The 7,236-nt window shown below is 39.6% G+C and overlaps 1 protein-coding gene across 4 annotated transcripts in view; it reads right to left on the reverse strand.

The window, feature by feature from the left end:
- ube2f (ubiquitin-conjugating enzyme E2F (putative)) overlaps nucleotides 1–3,065 on the reverse strand; it is a 43,064-nt gene extending 39,999 nt beyond the window's left edge. For 2 of the 4 annotated variants that reach the window (XM_037109684.1, XM_037109685.1), the window contains exon 1: nucleotides 2,800–3,064. The gene's annotated coding sequence lies outside the window, so the exon portion shown is untranslated. Of the gene's footprint in view, nucleotides 1–2,799 lie in introns of all 4 variants that reach the window. The other 2 variants (XM_037109683.1, XM_037109687.1) reach the window with 2 other exon arrangements.
- Between the last annotated feature and the right edge of the window lie 4,171 nt (nucleotides 3,066–7,236).

Here is a 7,236-nt window from a genome sequence, read left to right on the forward strand (position 1 = left end):
ACCTGACCCAAAACCATCACAGAGAAATCCACATTCGTCCACAGGCAACCAAGCGAGATGGAGAAGGTCTCATTTTTCACATCACCTTATATTTGCTCACATAAAGTCATTAAAAAATGATGAATATATGTTAATTGCTATAAACTGATCCTAAGAGCCCCCTTTAATGTAAGGATTTGCTAGTTTACATTGTCACATATGATAGGAAATGAAGACTCTTTGAGAAGCAATTTATAGATGTCACTGTGGGCTCAGAGAAAATGTGATGATCATTCCGAACAATTTTCTGATATCTAAAGACTAAACAAACAGGCAATTAATCATGACACTAATCTGCAAATAGGTCGATGATGAAATTAATCGTTAGTTGTGGCCCTACTACACAGATTAAGCGGATATAAACAACGGAAGGGTGACAGATGGAAAAAAGGTTCTTTAAGGGTAAACTATATCCAGAGTCTGACCTCAGCTCTGTTTTGAACTTCTTCACATTAATTTAGCATTTCTATATGATGTATCACAATAAACACATCTTTGACCAGCCTATATTCAGGCTATCTACAAAGTGGATCTAATGGTATTGGAAAAAAGGACAGAAAAGCCAAGTGTCTAGCAAGTGTTTATTAGGGAAATGATTAGGTTCATGTCTACTCCTTCCTGTACTAACTATAGCAATAAACTGACTACTACGACACCATTAATTACAGTGGAATAATGAAGTGCTTCGTATTGATTAAGGATAGCTGACTGCAATTAGACTCCTGTTGTGGAAATTCGTGCGAGGCTACAGGTCGCCTAAGAGTGCAAGTGCTGAGCAGTCTTGTTATATGTGATTAATTGCAATACACTGAGGTGATTAATACGACAACCTCTTGTTGAATTGCTTTCCTTTACACAAAGCCTCTCCTCAGCAACGGATAAAAGCTGTACAGTAAAAGCCAAAAGAGTTCATAATCGTGATCATCTCAAGCTTGCTTTCAGAGAAATAACAAGTTAGAAAATTGTGTGTATGCTTTGCAATTTGTACTGAGAGACATCTACTGTGTGATATTACTGATCAAAGATGCTAAAACCATTAATACATTGTGTTTTTCAGCAGTGGTTAATCAGTTGAGATCTCTGATGCATTCACGCATTTTTCTGAAAAAAGTTAGTGTACCAGACAGAAGGGAACCTACAGAGACAAGCCTCACAAATCTTCAAAAATAATAATCAACAGACACTCTGTAAAAGCAAAGTAAGTGGAAGACAAAGGAGTACTTCAGGTCATGCTCCTGCCAACTTTCCAATTAATGGTGCTGCAGCAGGAGGCCATTATCTATGGCATGACATTATTAAACTCAGGGATAAAAGCATTAACATGTTGTAAATATGTCTTCTGGTAACTATCAACAACATGCAACACTAACTGCCTAAGTGGTTGATAAGTCATTTCCAGAAGTGTTTATTGGGCCTTTTAAAGAGTGTGCTATCAAACTTGGTGTTTGCCAGATGTTGAACTTTCAATATTTAGAAGCCAACCATATTATCATCATCACAAGCTTGTTGCTGCTGTTTACATTCACCCAAATATAACTGGATGACAACAGAGTACGTAGACTTTCATTTTACTGTATAAACACAACAAAATCACAATAAAACTTGACCTGTGAAATCGAAAAAACTCCAGATTAAGATCACAATGAGAAATCTGCATTTAAATCAAAAAAACAAAAACTGCAATACATAACTATTAAAGCAACTTTCAGGAACATCAAAAGACATTTTCATTCACCTTGCCGACCACCGTGATACACTGCTTGCATCACTCAGACAAGGCAGACTAATATAGTTCAGTCTTGCTGATGACTTCTTCTGTTGTGAAAATGCCCCCTTTTACCCTAATTTTCTGCTAACAGCACTATTCTTTCATTGTTGTCCTATTTCACAGGTGTTGCAGAGGTCTTTCAGGGAGTTCATTCTGCACTCCGTCCACTCTGTGTGTCCCGCCTGAGCTCAAGTGGGGAGCAGTGGTAGCAGGGGGTGATGGTGTCAGGTGTCAGCGAGTCCGTGAAATGTGTGTCACTGAGTCTGACTCAACATCCACCTGCCTCGGCTGTCACTCACCGCACCCTGGAGTGCGCTCACTGACACAGACTACCTGGATGTTAGGTCAAAAGGAACAGGCCCATGCAGCATAAGCAGACAACACAGTTGGCAGGGGATACATATAGAAACACTGAGTGATGCACATTACATGAAATATCTTCTGTGCACTCACTCCAAACTCCTTTGGGTCTTCACACATAGGTACAAATCTCTCCGGGGTATATCAAGCTCATTTGCTATAACCACATTTAATCCTATTGTGTAAGCATATGGAGTATGATCACCTGTTCAGTAAGAAAAAAAACTGTTCCCTGTAACTCATGATAGACAAAAACTAGGTAACTTAGCTAAGGTTGACCAACAAGACAAAACCCTTCGTAGCGCTGCAACCAGGGGAAACATCGGATCGACATAAATGTAAAACCCCCCTGTAAGTTAGCCAAGTTACCGCCCCGTCACTGCACTTTTAGCTCGTTAACTAACCGTAATAACTAGCTGCTCTCTCTGCTAATTACAGCTAGCTAAGCACAGCGTCCGAGCTTCAGACCAGCCGCAGCTCAGGCTCGTTCCTCGCACATGTGTGTAAGTGCACTAAAACATTTCACCCGTTTTAACATGTAAGGACAAACGTTTAAGTTGTTAACAAAGTAACCGTGCTAGCCAGTGTTAGCTTGTATGTTATCTGAGCGTTGTCTTTTTTTTTTTTTTTACCTGCTGTGTCAGAGCTAGCGCTCCGTGCTACACCATAATCAACCGCCCTCCTCTGTTCACGTCAACGGCAGCCTGCGGCTCCAGCCGGATGTTAGAGGAGACACCTTCGACTGGAAAAACCTGCAAAAATATTTTATTTAGGGGCTCCGAGTGGATATGAACTGATTGGAAAATCAGCTGTCAGAACTTCGTTCCGGTGTCATGGGCAACGGAAGCGCAGTGAATGTCCGGTCGTTATTGTTGTCCGTGTAGACATGAAGGCATATAAACAGTTCCGCAGTACATTAGTTCCCAAAGTTTCGGGTTTGAAAATGTAATTATACTCACTAAACCTTCCGGTAGCGAATGGATTTATTTTGCTGTCGTGCTGTAGCAGAATTGAATATGATTATTCATGTTGATTTATTTACAATTATTACACGGTCTAATTTTCACTTGTTTAGAATGATCTGTGTGTGGATTTGGACACTAGAAGGCTGTTTTCACATTCATTGATCAAAATGTAAATTTTCTCTGTGCGCATTAAACCAATCATATTTTAAGAGGCAAGGCATGTGAGCATGATTTGAGACATCAGCAGCAGCTTGGAAGCCAAACCTGGTCCAGTATTCAGCATACATAAGTGACATGTGGGACCTTGAAGCCTCCGTGCACCCACACTGAGACTGGATTAAACAGTGAATTAGAAGGGGAGATTTAGCTTGTTTTGTGGAAAAACAATATCTTACACTAATTATTATTCAGTGTGTTGTATAGATAGATAGACAGACAGACAGATAGATAGATAGATAGATAGATAGATAGATAGATAGATAGATAGATAGATAGATAGATAGAGCCTTGAAACGTGTTTGAAGAGGATCAGTATCACTAAGCCCAGAAAACATTCTTCCAATTTCCCAGTCTTTTTAAAAATACAGGCCATACTTTGATTTTTTTAAGCCACTGTTCAAAATGACTTCTCTAAATTCAAAACTGATGAGAGAAGGTAGGTTATGCTTTCACCTAAGTGCATTTGTTTGTTTGCTGGTTGATTTGTCTGCAGGATTGCATGAAAATTACACAAAACTTGGATGGAGCATGGGTCTCAGCCCAGAACTGACCCCTTTAATCTTTGGTGCAGAACCAAATAAGTAAACAGATCCAGGATTTTTTTTTTTCTCACTTGCTTAAACATTGCAAGATGCAATGTTTTCTTCAACCTTTTTGTTTATTTATTTGTTAATCTAATGAATGGAGCTTGATTTTTTTTTTCTTAAATCATGGATCTAAAATATCTTACCGTAACCACAGAAGTGAGAACAATTTGATGCAGTGATCCTGGATCAGTTGAGCTTAAATTACAGTTAAGGGATTCTGGGTGGTTGGAAATTTGGAGGGATATAATATTAGATTAAAGGCGACTGTTGATCCTTGGCAGAGGAGAATCATTCACATGATTCAACCTCCAGTCTGCCTATCCTACACACGCACAAAAGCATACAAATACGCATACACATACTCATGCCTTGAAATGAGCACCGTTTGCAAAATAAAAAACTAGGACTCGCTTTCAGACAGAACAGCTCATTCTTTCTTGGAGCAAACCTAACTCATCCTAAAGTATCTGGACAAAGCTGTGATTCAGTGGTTATGAAGCCAGGGGCGCGGGGGCTGTCACTGTAAACAAGAACATGTTCTTGACTGACCTGCCTGGTTCGATGAAAGTTTAAAAAAAGAGGAGTCTATTAATCTTGGAGCGGATGGTTATATTGTATTTCATCTACATCTGTTTGGACAGGGGCTGGCCATCAGGCTTTCTGCGATGCTCACACGCCGAAGGATTTGCCCCCATGACAATGTTATGTTCACTCACTCGCTTTCACATGGTGTTCTGTTAAACTTTGGTTTTGTTATTCTGTGGATGTTCACTGAGGACAAAGCATCTGTTTGTATTTATAGCAGTGGGGTTACTACGTTGTACAGTTGTAACAAGACCGAAGACAGCAGCTGAATAAATTATTTAAATTGGATTGTGATGAGCTGAATATTAAAAATGTTCCATCCTCTCATCAGATGACCCATAAAATTGAAAATTCCAGCTCTGAAACGGAAAACTCTCTCTTTGAAAATGAAAAGTTTCTGTCACTTCAGGGTCTTTAAACTCAACAGGAGCGTAAAGATGGAGATAATAAATGTTTCTTCTGCCCAAAGGGGGCAATTAATTGATGTGGGACGTGCCTTCAGGAGGAACAGACTTCATCTTTATCTTTGCAAACAGCTCTGGAAAAAATGAAAATTTTAAATTAGTTTCGACTTCGACGTCTGCAGCCAGCAGAAGTCAGAAAACATCTGCTGTCTGCGTGCCAGAAACCAAAACATTAAAACGCAGCCTGAAGATATGAGCATTTTCTCTCCCGGGTTATTAAACTGCTCTCTTCACTTACATCCAGTCGCTCAGGTGACTTCACTGATGGAACAGGTCATGCAAAGCGTCTGTCTCATCAGTGACTCTGTTTGTACTCCTCACGATGCATTCGCGATTCTGTGTATCCCCTTGACTTAACATCGATTTAATGTTTGGCATTTTAAGCCCATTGCGTATAGCTTGTTGTGAATAAGTGACCTTAGTATTCATGTATAGTAGCACAAATAAGCCAGCCATTTTTAAACCATAGAATTGTGTTTTCAGGTTCATGCTTTTATTTTATGAGTCTGCTACAATAGGTTCAGTTGCTTTAATGTTTAAAATCACATTGTTTTCTCATACTGTCAATTGTTGCAGCACCCATATTCAACCCTCTACCCGAATGCTCCATTTTAATGCCTGTCTCTTTAAAGGCCCCCTCTGAAAAATCCTCATCTGCTCTGAAGTCCTCACAGCTCATTTGCTGATGGGACAGTTTCTGAATATGGCAGATTGCCATTCTCTCTCTCTCTTTTTAAATACTTTCAAAATATTCATATAGCATGTAAACCTGCTCTATAATCAAGAAGATTGGTGGCCACAGTTTCTACACTCTAACAGCTTTAAAACTGAAGAGTTCACCCAAGTCAAAAGGATTCATCCTCTGGGCACCACAAATCTCTTTACACAGCTTCATGGTGATCTAACCAATGGTTCTTGATATATTAAACTGAACTGCCATCTAAACCTTTCACTCATAACACTGCTTTAATGTATTTTGTTAAATAATCAGCGTTAAACCAGTAATTACTCTGTACAGTACACTAAAGCGACACCTGGCTGTCAATTGTGATCAGACTGAACGGTGAGTGTGGCAGCAGTGACAGCAGCCCCAGTGGCTCCAATCTTAATCATGTAAAACCGAATGTTACACCTGAGGCTCCACTCTCACCACGACACCACATGACCCAAACTGTGAGTGTGGTGTCTGCTCAGTTTAAGGGAAGAACTTCTCTGCAACAACATGACTAATGCACATGTCATAATGATGCAAACATCTTCTTTACTGCATGTTTGCTTCCGTCAGCTGCACTGCTGCTGAAACCCATAGGCTGCTTAGAAAATCAAGAGGTACTCCACACTCTCATTCAGAAATAAATAAGAGAAAATAAGTACTTTTGTGCATGCAGGTGCCTGAACAAACACTGGCAGTGTCCTGTTTTTCAAACTAAGTTGAGGTACTAAAATTTTAATGAGCAGCAGCGGTTGGTTTTAAGAGGATTGAGTCTCTTATTTTAGTGTTTCAGGCTCTCATTTGTCATTTCACGAAAAAGACCTATACAGTCATTACCAGCACATTACAGGACACCGACTGACTGAGTAGCTCCTAGCATCCGTTTCCCCTCAGGGTCCCATTAGATTAGGTCTAAATCTCTGGGTTGATACTCGGATATATATTTAGAGAGTGTAACTTGAGAGGAACTGGACGTCTTTTAACAATAAATGGGCACTGACACGGAAGAAAAGTTGGTGGCGCTACTTTGTCTTCCCGTCCTCAGGCATGTGGTAATTTGATGTGCGTCATGTTTGAGAGTCACAGGCTCATAGCCATCAAGAGCTTATATCACCAGGTTACTCATGTATTGAGGAAAAATGAGGGGGAATTTGACCTCTTGTTATGGAGCAAACAGAAGAAAAAAAGAAATGGGAATGTCTTTTATTGAAAATATATATGTCTTGCACTTTGTTAAACGTACAACAATGAGGTTTTAACTGGTTATGAAACTGGTTATGTCTACATCTGTATTGTAGGTAGGTTAGATAAGATTAGAATAAAACTTTATTTTTAGAGGATTGTTGAGGATGAATTGAAAAGTCTCACAGCCTGAGGAAAGAAAATGATCTGTAGTCTGGTGGAACGCTACCAAAACACAGTTTTCTTAGGTTTCCCCATAATCTTTTGTCCACAGGGGCTTCCACCATTAACAAAATAATTATGGTTTATGTTGGAGCTTTAAAGCAGAAAAATGTAGAAAACACTTCTGGCATAG

Source organism: Acanthopagrus latus, chromosome 9 (assembly GCF_904848185.1).
Source record: "Acanthopagrus latus isolate v.2019 chromosome 9, fAcaLat1.1, whole genome shotgun sequence".
Lineage (NCBI taxonomy): Eukaryota > Metazoa > Chordata > Actinopteri > Spariformes > Sparidae > Acanthopagrus > Acanthopagrus latus.